General features: G+C 44.7%; 1 protein-coding gene across 1 annotated transcript in view; it reads right to left on the reverse strand.

The window, feature by feature from the left end:
- Positions 1-15,464, reverse strand: part of LOC140720825 (NACHT, LRR and PYD domains-containing protein 3-like) — a 143,189-nt gene extending 127,725 nt beyond the window's left edge. Inside the window, exon 1 of the mRNA XM_073035664.1 lies at positions 15,330-15,464. The gene's annotated coding sequence lies outside the window, so the exon portion shown is untranslated. The remainder of the gene's footprint in view (positions 1-15,329) is intronic.
- Between the last annotated feature and the right edge of the window lie 297 nt (positions 15,465-15,761).

A 15,761-nucleotide genomic window follows, 5' to 3' on the forward strand; every position in this document is an offset into this window, starting at 1 on the left:
TTTTGCTGCAGTTGGAAGTTTCCACATCCCTTAAAAGGCTAACAATTATACCAGTGCCCAAGAAGAGCAGTGTGAGTTGCATTAATGACTATCGTCCATCGCAATAACAGTTACTGTGATGAAATGATTGAGGGGTTTGCGATGGCTAGAATTAGCTCTTCTCTCAGCAAGGACCTGGGCCCACTGTAATTTACCTGTATCCACAATAGCTCACAATGCAATCTCATCGGCTCCTCACGCGGCTTTGGATTACCTTGACAATACGAATACTTACATCAGAATGCTGTTTCTTGACCATAGCTCAGCGTGTAATGCAATTATTCCTACAGTTCTGATCAAAAGGCTCAAACCGCTGGCCTTTCTACCTCCCTCTGCAACTGGATCCTTGATTTCCTCACCGGAAAACCACAATTGGTGCGGATTGGATATAACGCCTGCACATCACCAGCGACACGGCTACTGTTGGCAGATTTTCAGGTGGTGAAGAGAAGGCAAACAGGAGCGAGATATATCACCTGGATGAGTTGTGTTACAGCAACAAACTTGCACTCATCATCGGTAAGACCAATGGTCTAATTGTGGACTTATGATTGTGTAAGATGAGGTCACACACACACACCAATCGTCATTGATCAGTCAGCAGTGGAAAGAGTGAGCAACTTCATGTTCCTGTGTGTCAGCATCTCTGAGGATCTATCCAGGGCCCAGCATATCGATGCAGTTACCAAGAATGCATGGCAGCCGTTATATTTCATCAGGAGTTTGACGAGATTTGGTATGTGACCAAAGACTCACAGATTGATACAGATGTACCGTAAAAACTGTTCTAACTGGCTGCACATCACTTGATATGGCAGGATAGGGGAAGTGGTGAAGCTACTGCACAGGATCGAAATACTCTGAGGAAAGTTGTCAATTCAGTCAGCTCCATCATGGGCAGTAGCCAACGTAGCATCCAAGCCATCGTCATGGAGCGATGCCTCAAAACGGCGGCATCAGTCATTAGGGATCTGCTTCACCAAGGAGATGCCCTCTTCTCATTGGTATCACCAGGAAGGTGGTACAGGAGATTGAGGACACACACTCAATAAGTCAGGAACCGCTTCCTTTCCGCTGCCATCCGATTTCTGAATTGACATGGAACCCATGAACCTACTTCACTGAATTCATTGTTGCAATACTTATTTAACTTTCAGTAACAGATACTTATTGTAATACAGTTTTTTCTCTACTATTATATATTGCATTGTACTGCTGCCACAAAGCCAACAACATTCATTACGTATGCCTGTGATATGACACATCCTCCTGATGACTCTACGGGGATTAATCCCGATTGGGCCTATCAGGCTGAAGATCCACTTCCTGTGTTCTTCTCTGTTTCCCAATAACAAACTGTGCAGACAGACGGATCACATCCTCATCCCTGGGTCTCAATCACAGCCGTCGTGGGGCAGAAATGCCACTGCTCCACTTGTCAGTGATGGGAAACCATCTTTCTCATATCACTTTCCAGAGAGCCAGACTCTGGGCATTGCCGATTTGGGGCTGTGTTCACAGGGATATCCGAGGCTTTTTGAAACAGACTCATTCCCACTGCCCTGAGAGGACACTTGCAGTGTGGACGGTCCTGCAGCAGCCCCGGGGTCATCAGGTCCTGGACTCAGACACTGGGCTTTGGGCAACAGCAGAGCTCTGCAAAGTCTCCCCCATAACTTTCATGGTTAGTTTCTCCCCAGAGCAGTGAAAGTCTGCTGTGCAAGAATGTTGTCGGTCAGTTATCAAACTCGAACAACGTGACACTTACTGCTCTGGGAGAGAGAACAGTTAATTTACTGAATTAAAAATATATAGTTCAGTACAATGTAGCAAGACATTTGGCAGAGTCCCCACCTGGGAGATTAGACAAGAAGGTTTGGCATTCAGAATGAGGTGGTAAATTGATTTGGACATTGGTTTTGTGGGAGAAGCCAGTAAGTGGTGGAAGATGGTTTGATTCTCTGACTGGAGACCAGTGACTCGTGGGGTGCAGTGGGGTTCGGTGCTAGGTTCATTGTTGCTTATCATCTCGGTCAACGTTCTGGATGATTTAATTACTGCAATAGTTGTTTTTTGTTCAACAGTAGGTTATTTGCCGTGGTCCGTACTTATTAACTTAGTTTACAGTAACTCTGTAGTCAGAGCTTTTCTTGTTCACAGACCAGGCAGAAATTGGCCACTCAGCCCATCGAGCCTGTGAAATCACGGTGTTCGCTCCGAAATGCCGCCTATCGCTTTCTGTAACTGGTCACCCCACCCCCACTGTTTGTTATGTATCGAGACCTGGAACAGAATCAACGTCTTTTTCTTTTAAAGGACGTTGAGGAAATCAGCTCGAAACACCAACAATAAACACAGTCACGAGAAAAACGACTAAACATCTTTTTGCACACTTGCTTTGGAATTGTAACCCCTGATTCAGGAACTGTTTTTAACCTTGACATGAATTGTGGAGAATCTCAACCTTGCAGACAGGATAATGCAAGAACACAAATACCACGACCGCCAGAAGAGACAAAATAGTGCAAATAACTTCTTCTAATACACACAAAATGCCGGAAGAGGTCAGCAGGCCAGGCAGCATCTGGGAAAGGAGTCTTGCCGAAGGGTTTCAGCCCAAAATGTCATCTGTTCACTCTTTCCCTAGATGCTGTCTGGCCTGCTGAGTTTCTGCAACATTTTGTGTGTGTTGCTCCAGCATCTGCAAATGTTCTCTTGTTTGCAAGTAACTTCTTGATCACTGATCCAAAACACGGGTAACGTGTGAACTGGAAGTAAAGATCAGAAATAAAGAACAGAAGCTGAATTCACCTTAATTCACTAAGAATGTTCAGTCTCCCTGTGGGTATATTTTCAAGTCGTTTCCTTCTAACTTTACACCAGACCATCAGACGAGGGTCATTTAGTAACTATTGGGGAGGGGCCGATGTTGCTGCTCTGTGAGACTCACAGTGCAATTTTCTGTGTGCAAGCTGCTGCCTGTCTGCAGGGCAAATTCTGACACGCAGACATTCCTCGGAGCAGGGAGCGGCTTCTCTGCTGAAAACGAACAAACTACTTCAACATTTCGCGCTCACCTTCAACTGTGAACAAATCTAATTTAACACTGAATTTAAATATTTCTGTAAAAGGAAAAAACATTAAAACACCAATGATATAGAAAAGAAAGTTCACCAGAGTCTGCAATCTGAATGTCTACTTATTACAATTGCTATTAGACGTTGAGAGTTTCCAGTAGTTCATTTTACTTCAAACACCCAATATATGTAGTTTTAATATATATATATTTGCTATTTAATTAAATGAATCGATCTGTGGCATAGTCCACGACGATGTTCCGAATGCCAATATCTTACAGTAGCTCTGTATTCTCAGTAGTTTTTCCTGTGTATGTGAGTGAGTGTGTGTCAGGGAGGGAGAAGAGGGAGAGAGACTCTTTCACTGCCCCGTGGGGATATTTCGCATATCACTGCAGAAAGGTTTTTCTACAGCGTCTCAGGAGAAACCAAGTGGAGAATGTTTGTAGTTGAAGGTAATTGTTTCTTTTAATCCATTTGGTCAATAATTAATTTGATAATTTGAAGATTTCAGCGTTCCCTTCTCCCACTGACTTCCCTCCCGAGCCCGACAAAAGCCAAACCCCATTGTAAATGCTCCCTGGTTCTGAAGAATCGGAGACAACACTTACTGTGATTTTGAAACCGGACGGAGTTCAGTAAGATGCTGGGTGAGCGGTGTGCTCACCATACACAGAGATGTCAGTCTGAGCCGCTACACCCGAGGTTATTCGGTTATATAGTGTCTGTCGCTCATTACAAAACACTCACTATCCTTCCCGCGCTGTCCTCCCACTTGCCCCCTTCACCGCTGCGCTCTTCTCCCACCCCTGTCCACTTTACCTCCCACCCTCTCCTTCCCCACCTACCCCGAGCTCTCTGCTTCCCCCTCCCGTGCTCCACTCATCCCATGCTCAACTCTCCTTCCTCTTTCCCCACACCCTTCCCCGCTCTCTCATGCCTTCATCCCTCTCCATCTCTCCTTCTTTTTCCTGCCCAGCTACCGCCTGTCTATCCCTGTCTAATAATGTAGACTGTCATCTAAACGGGAGAATGTTCAAACATCAGAGGTGCAGAGGGAATCAGGTGTACTCGGGTCTGACTCCTGGAAGGTTAATTTATAGGTTGAGTCTGTGATAAAGAAGGCAAGTGCAATGTTGTCATTTATTTCAAGGGGAATAGAATATAAAAGCAAGGAGAAAATTTTGAGTCTTTATGAGATGTTAATCAGGCCATATTTCAAGTGTCATCAACAGCTTTGGGCCCAATATCTCAGAAAGCATGTGTTGTCATTGTTGAGTGACCACAGGAGGTTCATGAGGATGATTCCAGCAATGAAGGGGTTCACATATGAGGAGCATGTGGCAGCTTTGGGCCTGTACTGACTGGAATTTAGAAAAATGCTGGGGAATCTCATTGACACCTACTGACTGTTAGAAGGACTGGCTGTGGCGAATGTGGAGCGGATGTGCCCTGTGGTGAAGGTATCCAAATCTGGGGGTTGCAGCCTTAAAACTGAGGGGCGACCATTTAGAAAAGATTAAAGAAGGATTTGTTTTAGCCAGAGAGTAGTGAATCTGTCACAGACTGTAGTGGAGGACAATCCGTGGGTGTATTTAAGGCAAAAGTTGATTGTCTCCTGATCATTCAGAACATCAAAGGATATGGTGAGAAGGCAGATGTACGGGGTTGAGTGGGATCGGGGATCAGTCATGATGGAATGTCGGAGCTGAATCGATAGGCTGAATTCTGCTCCTGTGTCTCATGGTCCGGTGACTGTCACAGACTGATTTTTTAAGGAATCATGAAAAGAATGTTTTAGAAACAAATATAGACAATGTGAGTCTGAAGGAAAAAATTATAAAATTCCAGAAACTCACAGCAAGCAGAGCATCAACTGTAATTGGTAATGTTGTGGTTTTGAAATCATCGGTAGTGTTCTTTATATCAGTTTTCACATTCATTGACCCTCCCTGCAGCAGAAATAGTCAAACAGACTAATAATGTGAATGTTTTAACACCCGAATGAGAGTTGGATATGGTTTTAGCAGAATGGCCTAAAGTTATGCTTTAAGAAGAACTGCCTGTAGTTCTGTGGAATATGCAGGGCCAGACAGCTGCTTACATCAGACCCTAAGCTCAGAATCTCACAGAAAAACATTTTCCCAGTACTCTTTCAAATTTATTTACTTGTCTTCTATAGATAGATGACCAAAACTGCAGTCAATACTCCAAATTCGAACTCAACAATGTCTTTTACAACCTCAAAACAACATCCCATCTCCAGGATTCAGTACATTAATTTACACAGGCAATCTGGAAAAGGCTCTTTTTTATGACCCAATCTACCTGTGGCGCTACTTTCAATGAATTATGGACCTGTATGCCCAGATCCCTTTATTCCACTGCACTCTTTAGTGCACAATCGTTTACTGTGTAAGACCTACATAGTGCAACACTTTGCACTTGTCTACCGTAGATTCCGGACTACAGAGCGCACCTGATTAAAAGCCGCTGGCTCTAATTTTAGAAATAAAATCAATTTTTTACTTGTAAAGGCCGCATCGGATTTTCGGCCGCAGGTGTCCCACGTTGTAATATGAGATATTTACACAGAAAGATATTACACGTGAGGATTTTTTAACTTTTAATTAAATCCATATGGTAACAAAAACAAATACATATTGCAAATGCTTTTTTTCGAACCGTGCCCGTAACGCGGCTACTTTTAAATATACGTTGCGTATACTTCTTTACTGAACAACATTCCAATATCTCCTAACGACTGGTAAAAAATATATATACTGCAGCCTACCAGGAAAAGTTATTGATCGCCTTTAACTTAAAAGCAGCGTTCGCTCAGATCTAACGCCGCTCGCGTAATGCCGCTCGCCCCCTCCTTCCTGTTTATCGCAAACGGCATTTAAAAGCAGCGTTCGCTCAGATCCAATACCGCTCGCGTAATGCGCTCCCCCCCTCCTTTCCGTTTATCGCAAACGGCATTTTTCCCACAAGACACGGCGAAACCGGGTGTGACGTCATAGCATCCCGCGATGTAGTACAGAAAACAAATATAGTTAAAACTCTTCTAACTTTAACTAGAAAATGAATTACTAAGCGAAAATATTATAAACTAAATAACTGCCATAAAGGCAGCACAATGCTTTTCTTCGAGTGTTTTCCATGTTGATGAGGGTGAGTACAAATGACTGATTTACAATAATTTAATTGTGAAAGTGCGCTTGATTTATCGTACAATTTCATTGGACCTCTGTGAACTACTCATCAATTTTATTGGTCTACTGTTATGAGGCAAAATGTTTATGAGGCGGCATGGAAAAAATCATGTATTAGCCGCTCCGTTTTAAAGGCCGCAAAGTTCAAAGCTGTTCAAAATGTGGGAAAAAAGTAGCGGCTTAAAATCCGGAATCTACGGTACATTAAATTCCATCTGCCATTTTCAGCTCAGAATTTGCAGCTGCGCCAGATCCCACTGTAACCTGCCTCTCTGCCAACTACACCCCTGATATTGCTGACATATGCAAATGCGCTTATCAAGTTAAACACGTTATCATAGATGACAAACAGCAACGGCCCAACTACCATTTCTGTGGCCCTCCACCGGTCATAAACCCCCAATCAGGGAGACAACCATCTATCATCACTGTCTGCCTTCATCCAAAACACCACTGTCTACTCTAATTTACTTCCTTACATTGAACTTGGAGCAAATGAATTTTCTTTACCAAACCCCCACACGGGATAGTTAAATGCCTTGCAAAAGTTCATGTTGCCAACATCCACTGCATTGACTTTACTTACTTCCCTAGTAACATTCCCCCTAACCTCATCGAAAAAAATTCTGTCATTGCCGAGCACAGAGGAAGTCATGCTGATCATGCCAAATCAGTCCTGTCTTTTCAAATAGTTATATAATGTGGTGCTTTCAATACCATTCACACTACTGGTGTCAGAATCTGTTGAATGGATCCTGACCCGGATCTGGGCCGTACCTTCCAAATAACCGAACCTAACTTGCACTACCTTACTTTCCCTTTTCTATTTTCTAATTATGATTTATAATTTCAATTTTTATTATACTTAATTCGATTTGTACTTTAGGGAGTGCGAAGCACAGAATCAAATATCGCTGTAACGATTGTACGCTCTAGTATTAATTGTTTGGTGATGTTACGAATGAAGGGAGCAAAGTCGCCCCCCCCCCCTTCTTTTTGAGAATCGCAAGATCGCTATTATTTCGGATCTCAGATCCAGGAAATGAGAGATACACAGCATGTCAGAAATGAGAGAGAGAAAGACGCAGGATCACAGCAAAGGCAGTTGTTATAGACAACGCAGAATACACAACAAGTTGGAATGTCTCCTAACAAAAGCGGAATGGAACCACTGATTACTGCTATTGTGTCTTGGAGAAGGAATGGTGTATTGAGTACTGTACTATTCATTGAAACCCCTCAGGGACAACCAGAATGGTCTGGTTGAGGGATTGCATCATCCCAACCTGATTGACATCTGAGACCCCGTGAGTGAGGATAAGAGGGTCTGGGGAACACCCCTCATACGCACCAGGAGAAACGCTAGAAATCCAGTGACAGCGTTTTATAGCGAAAGCCGGTGAGAGCTCGTGTGCGTCCTCCCTTGCCTGGGTGGCGGGCTCATCACGGAAGAACGGTTTAGCTAAAGGAGAACAGCCACAACAACGAGACACTGACGGATCGAAATCATAAAGGAAGGTTGGCAAAAACAATAGCGGTAACTGTTCCCATTCTTCTATCTCTCTCTCTCTCTCCAACAATTGCAACACAGCGACAAACAAACAATGGAGCCTGTGTGAACTGAAACGAACTTTATATTTCCATCGGACAATGCATTATCCCCTAGACAATGATAGAGCTTATTTCTTATTATTATTGTACCCGCACTTTTAGGTTTAGTATTGACGACGTATATTACCTGTATATTTGCATTGATATTATTTATGTGTATTTTTACTAATAAATACTGTTAAAAATAGTACCATCAGGCTTCAACGGACGCCTCTGTCTTTGCTGTTAAGTAACCCAGTTACGGGGTTCGTAACAGTGACAATAAAGTATTAAGTATGAAGAATCACTGGCCTATGTTTTCTGGTTTAATTTTTCAGCATTTCTTAAACAGAACAACGTTAGCTATCCTCCAACCCTCCATTACCTCACATGTCAGCAAGTATAATTTAAATATACCTGCCACAACAACTCAGTCACCCCTCGCTCCTCACTGAACATCCAGCTCCGTCCCTCCTCATGGCCTATCTCACTCGTCACTCACCCCTGCTTGCTTGCAGCTGCTCTCGCTCACCCATCCTCCTCGCCCCCTCGTCCACACCTCTCCTTCCTCATCTCCATCCTCCACTCCCGAAACCCCACTCACACTACCATTTCCGCTCTACTCCCTCATCCTCTCTACATATTACTCACTCCACTGTCCATCAACCTCTCCACCTTTCTCTCCCATTCCACCAACACCCTACTCTTCTCACTATCTCCCTCACTCCCTTTCTCACAGCCCCTCCCTCTCTCACCCTGTACCTTCTACTCCCTCTTACCCTTTCTCACTCTTCTTTCCCTTCCCACCTCTCACTCCCCGTCTCTCCAGATCTCTCTCCCCTTTCTACCCATCTTTCAAACCCCTCACTCACACACTCTCTCACCCTCCGCCCTCTCTGTCCCTTTCTCTCTAATTATATCTCCTCCCGCTGTCTACCCATTCTGTCCCAAGGTCTACCCCCCATCTACCTACTCCACTGACTCACCCTCATCTTAGCTGCTCTCTGTCCACCTTGCAGACCCTCGCCCTGACCGTTTCCCTTCTCCCTGCTCAACCTCATTCCACCCCTCACCTTTACCCTTACATCAACAATATTTCAAGGGTTATTGGCAACTTTGACTGAGAAAGATGCATGTTTCATACACTGTGTAATGTCTTTATATTAAGGAATGTCACAGTTGGGAATGTCATGGATCCATTTTTTAAAAAAAGGTATTGGGAAAAAAAGTTTAAAAATAACTGCAGATAATGTGAGTCTGAAGTAAAAATAATTAAATACTGCAAACTCACAGCTGTAATTGGTAACATAGCTGGTTCGAACCCATCAGCAGTGTCGTTTACGACATGCTACAGGTTCATTGCAAACTATTAACAGCTTTGCATATTTGCATATGCAGAAATAGTTAAATAGAATACTGAAGTGACTTTGTTTACAAGATTGAGAGTGAAATGTTGAACCAGTTTCAGCAGAAATGCTGCTCCCTGTTCTAAAGAATGTGCAGGCAGCTGCTTAAACACAAACCCTGAGCTCCGAGTCTCACAGAAAAGCAACCTGCACAATCCAAATCAATCAATGATATTGCCTCTTCCCCCTTCCTTTCCAGTTCCTCTGAAGGGTCTCAGACAGAAACGCTCCCTTTGTATTCAGTTCCATACACACTGCCCGGACCTGCTGCGTTACTCCAGCATTTTGTCTTTCCCTGGTTACGAAAGATCCGCGACTGGGAGTGTGTGGGCAGTTTGACATCATATCAAAACATATCCACGCTGTTGAATATTCTTGGGGAATTAAGGTGTGAATCATTCAAGTCTGATATTAATTTTGGATTTTTACTCAATCAAACCTTTGTCTGAGATCAAGCAGTCAGAGTCATAGTTAGAGAGTCATATCAAAACAGAACACAGTACAGGTGCTTTGTCTCAGTCATTTAAACCACCTGTTCCCACCCACCTGCACAGTAGCCATATTCACCCATCCATATTTTCAAAGGCAAAATCATGCTCGCATGTACCACTTCTAGTGGGGTAGTGGGGCTGTGGAATTTACTGCCCCAGAGAGCTGTGGAAGCTACTACACTCAATAAATTCAAAACGGAGATAGACATTTTCCTGGATAAAAATGGCATTAGGGGATACGGTGAGCAAGCAGGTAAGTGGACATGAGGCTAGGTTTAGATCAGCCATGTGATCTCCTGGACCAATTTTTGATAGCCTGGATGGGTCGGAGAGGAATTTTCCAGATTTTTTCTCCTCAATTGGCAACTCGGTTTTTTTCCCCCGGGTGATCACATGGGTTTGGGCGGGATGAATAATAAAATAAAATGGGCAGCATGGTGCCCTGTTGGTTGGCACTGTTGCCTTGTGGGATTCGGTGAAAACTACAGTTAAGATTGGATCAGCCATGATCTTGTTGAATGGCGGAGCAGGCTTGAGGGGCCGATTGGCCTACTCCTGCTCCTATCTCTTATGTTCTGTTGGCAGCTCATTCAACATTCTCTCAACCCTCTGATTGAAGACTTATCCACTCATGTCCCCCTAAAACTGTTCATCTTTCACCCACAATGCATGATCTCTGGTTGTCGTTCCACCTGACTTCAGTGGAAAAGGCCTGCTTGCATTTACCTATCTCTACCCATCTTCATGTTGTACTGCTCTATCAAGTTTCCTCTCAATTTTTAGCATTTCAAGGATTAAAGTCCGTAACTATTCATTCTTTCCTTATCACCCAGGTCCTCCGGAAACATTCTTGAAATTTTTCCCGGTACTCTTTCAAACTTACTTACATCTTTCCTGTGGGTAGGTGACCAAAACTACACACAATACTCCAAATTCAGACTCACCGACGTCTTATACAACTTCAAAATAAATCCCATCTCCTGCAGTCAATAATTTAATTGATGAAGGTCACTATGCCAAAAGCATTTATTAACCACCCTATCTACCTGGGGCGCTGCTTTCAATGAATTATGGACCTCTATTCCCAGATCCTTTTGTTCCACCGCAACGTTAGTGCTCTACTGTTTACTGTGTAAGACCTACCATAGCACAACACTTCGCACTTGCCTGCATTAAATTCCATCTGCCATTTTCAGGTCAGTATTTCCAGCTGTTCCAGATCCCTGTAACCTATGATAGATAATTTGCCTCTCTGTCAACTACACACCTAACCTTGGTGTCACATGTAAATGTGCCTATCAAGTTAAAAACATTACCATCCCAATCATTGATATAGATGACAAACAGCAACGGACCCAACTACATTCCTGCGGCTCTCCACTGGTCATAAGACCCGATTAATGGAGACAATCATCTACCATCACAGTCCACCTTCTCCCAAAATGCCATTGTCCACTCCAATTTACTTCCTTACGTTGAACGTGATCCAAATGAATTTTCTTGACCAACCTCCCACGCGGGATTGTTAAATGCTTGCAAAAGACCATGTAAACAACATTCGCTTCATTGCCTTTATCTACGTTCCTGGTAACATACCCCATAACCTCATCAAAAAAAAATTCTGTGTGTTGCCAAGAGCAAACAAAGCCATGCTGACTGTTCCAAGTCAGTCTTGTCTTTTCAAATACTTATATATGCAGTGCTTCTAATACTGATGTCAGAAGCACTGGTCTATAGTATGCTGGTTTATTTTTTTTCCGCCTTTCTTCAACAGCATATGTTTCTTCAACATATAACCCATGTTAGTATGGGGAGCAGGATTTTACACCATATTCCAGGTACAATCTCAACAAAACGCAAGTAATTGTTAATGTCATTTCACTCTTACACCCAATAACTCTTACAATAAATACAATGTACCTTTCACCTCCCTCTCTACCCACTGCACTTAAACTCTCCATTTTAACACACTCAGGATTTCAGTTTCTCCTACAGAAGTGGGTGATCTCACATTTCCCACACTGAACTCCAGTGACCTGTTGTTCCCACTCACTCCTTTTGCCTCCATCATCCCAAAACCTCTCAACAAGAGACACAGAACATAGAACAGTACAGCACAGTGCTCAGTCTATTCAGTTAATGAAGTGGCCAACTAAATTGATCCCATCTGCCAGAACAATGTCCATATCCTTCCATTTTCCTCACATTTGTGTGCTGATCTAAATATCTCTTAAAAGTCCCAATGTATCTGCCACTACCATTACCCAGGCAGCAGAGACTGGACAGAGGTTGAACAAGATGGTTGATATACATCATTGAGGTGGTGGGATACAGGCTGGACAGAGGTTGAACAAGATGGTTGATATATATCATTGAGGTGATGGGATACAGACTGGACAGAGGTTGAACAAGATGGTTGATACATATCATTGAGGTGGTGGGATACAGGCTGGACAGAGGTTGAACAAGATGGTTGATATCTATCATTGAGGTGGTGGGATACAGGCTGGACAGAGGTTGAACAAATTGGTTGATATATATCATTGAGGTGGTGGGACACAGACTGAACAGAGGTTGAACAAGATGGTTGATATATATTATTGAGGTGGTGGGATACAGACTGGACAGAGGTTGAACAAAGTGGGCGGGGAATGAGCAGATGGGATCAGCTGGGAGAAGGGATCAAGGACAATCACTGATGGTCCTCAGGAGGAGGACCCTACATTTCTAATGAGCAGAACTGTTTATTGTTCTTGTGTTAAAATGCTTTTGTGGGATTACGATGGGATGTTCCAGTTCATTTATTGTTACCTTTTAGCTTGGATTATACAGTTACTTGCTTGTGTATTTCTGGGTCACACTAACTGTAACCAGGGTGTCTGATGGTCGCCTCCCGTCTGTATGAGACTGGTTGGGTTCACTCTCGGGGTCGTGCTGGCCGGTCTATTTTATGTTTATCACGATAAAACTGTTATTGAGTTTAATGAGCTGCCTCATCTGTCATTATGGACCAAATGTTCACCACAATACTACTGTATAAAAGATCTGAAAATAACAAAGCTAGAACAAACCATAAGAACTTTGGAATATACGCTTTGCCCATCACCAAATTTTATCAATGCATCATAAAAAGTTTCCCATCCGGATACCCCACGCATTGGTATGGCGACTGCTTTGCCCATGGCTGCAAGAAACTGCAGAGTTACGGACACAGATCAGCTCATCACAGAAGCCAGTCTTCCCTACGTGAACTCCTTCTGGACTTCCCACTCCCTCGGTAAAATCAAAGATCCCCACAACCTGGGACATTCTCCTTTCTCACCCACCCCCATTAGGGAGAAGACACATATCACAGTCTTAAAAGCGGCTTATCTGAAGTGAAAAAAGTTTTTGAGAAGTTCCAGGAAGCGAGGCGAAATCGACAGTTCGGGAAGTTAACGGGACTCATTGGCCAATATTAGATTTCTCCAACAAATCCACGTCACAGCACAAAACGGTGACTGGACTCTTCCGGCCAAAAATCACTGCATTCCGCCGACTGTGAGCATGCGCAATGAGATTTTCACATCGACAGAGCCGGGGGTCGGGGCCTCGGGAAAAACCCGCCTCCTGCAAATCTGCGGCAGAATACGAGCGGAAAACAGGATACCGTGATCGGTGGGCGCGTCTCCCCGACAATAAACCGGCTCCATAGGACATAGGAGCAGAATTAGGCCGTTTGGCCCATCGACTCTGCTCCGGCGTTCAATCAGGGTGACCCTTTTCCCCCTCCTCAGCCCCACTCCACGACTTTCTCATCGTAACCACTCAAGAACCTAGTAAATACCCCCAACCGGGCCCCCACGGCTCCCTCTGCTAATTCCACACATTCACCACACTTTGGCTACAGAAATTTCTCCGCATCTCTGTTTTAAACAGGCGCCCCTTTGCCCTGAGGCTGATTTGCCATTTTAATTGTTGGGAGATTGACCGCCTGGGTTGTTGGTTCGCAGGGAGAGATCAGTGAAGTGTGTCTGTCTTTGAGGAGCGCAGATAGATGGAAAATGAGTAAATGGCCGACAGTTCGGGAAGTTAACGAGACTCTCTGCCCAACATCAGAGCTGCCGACTCGACACTGGCCTCAGTACTCACCGATGGGAATCTGATTTCTCCCCCGGGGGGGAGGGGGCGGGGACCCTCACCCTGCCACTCCCGATCCCCCAGACGATCCGCTTCAGCAACGAACGGGATAAAAATAAACCACCCCCCATCCGGGGGCTGTGAGCATGCGCAGGGTGATTACTGCGTCAGAGCGGAGGGTCGCCCCAGGGAGCAAAGTCCAGCGACCGACCCAGCAGACTCGGTGAGGAAGAACATAAACGCCCCTCATATCTCCATTAACCTACCCCCTCTCACCTCAAATGGATGGCCTCTTATCTAAAATATTTCAACCCTGGGAAAAATATATCGTCTATCCACTCTATCCCTCTCGTAGTCGTATAAACGTCCATCCAGTCTCACCCCAGCCTGCGCCGCTCTGGAGAAAACAACACAAGTTTGTCCAGCCTCTCGTTATAGCTCATGCCCTCTAATCCGGGCAGTGTCCTGGTAAACCTCTTCTGCGCCCTCTCCAAAGCCCTGATATCCTTCCGAGAATGGGAGCGACCAGAACTGTATGAAACACTCCAGATGTGGTCTAACTAGTTTTATAAAACTCCAACATAAATTCCCGACTTTTGAAAATGTCTCGACTAATAAAGACAACCACGTCATTTGTCTTCTTAACCACCCGATCAATCTGTGCAGTCTCTTTCAGGGAGCGATGAACTTCGAGTCTAAGATCCCTCTGATCATCGACACTGTTCAGGGTTTTGCATTTAACAGTGTACTGTCTCATACATTCGACCTACCGAGCTGCCAAGATGATCATCACTAATCAAATCTCACTGAGATTTCTCAGGTCCTGTTGAATTTATTGCCAAGTGCACAAGTACGGGAAGGTAGAGGGACAGAGAAACACTGACTTGTGGCAGCATCACAGGCAAGTACATTCCGTTAACACACGGGACACAAATTGTACAATTCTCTGTCAGTAACAATATGGAAACATGTTTACGTCATCCTGCTAATAGGACCAGAACAACAGGGGCTGAGTGGCGGCTCATCTCAGACGGTTCGGTGTGAAGGTCTCACAACCCGGACCGACCCCGGCAGATTCTGTGAAGGAAGCGAGGCAAGGCCGCCAGTTCGGGAAAGTTCATCCCCTCCCCCTTCAGGTTTCACCGATCACCTTGTGTTTCTCTCTCCCTCCCCACCCCTACCTTTTATTCTCCAGTCCTGCCGAAGGGTTTCGGCCGCTAATGTCGACTGTATTCTTCCCCTAGATTCTGCCCGGACTGCTGAGTTCCTCCAGCATTTTGTGCGCGTTGCTCGCGTTTCCAGCATCTGCAGATTTTCTTTGTTTGAGTTCGGGAAAGTTAACTCACTATCCAACGTCAGAACTCCCCGCTCGGGACAGGCTTCAATACTCACCGAAGGAAAATTGTTGGTGTTGACCCGCCGAGAATAATCCGTCTCCGGCTCCCCGTCCAAGGGGGCGAGAACTCCCTCCCGATCCCGATCCCTCTATCGACCCGCTTCCACACGGAACGAAAAAAACACTGCCTTTCCCGGGACTGTGAGCATGCGCAATGTGCTTGTTGATGAACAGGCGGTGGGCGGGGCCTCGGAATCAAACCCGCAGTTGTTGCTGCCGATCTGAGGTAAACGGGATCACATGACGCTGAAGGGTCCCACGTGATCCGGTGACTGTTTCTCGCCCTTCATATACTGCCGTACCCACCGCCGCATTTCTCACATTATTTAATTATTTCCCTATTTACAACAGATACGTATTTAGTTTTTCCCTCCATATCTTCCTCAATCCTTTTCCCTCCATCCCCAGGTCACAGCGTTAGAGTTTCG

The sequence above is a fragment of the Hemitrygon akajei genome, unplaced genomic scaffold, assembly GCF_048418815.1.
Source record: "Hemitrygon akajei unplaced genomic scaffold, sHemAka1.3 Scf000047, whole genome shotgun sequence".
NCBI classification, from domain to species: Eukaryota; Metazoa; Chordata; class Chondrichthyes; order Myliobatiformes; family Dasyatidae; genus Hemitrygon; species Hemitrygon akajei.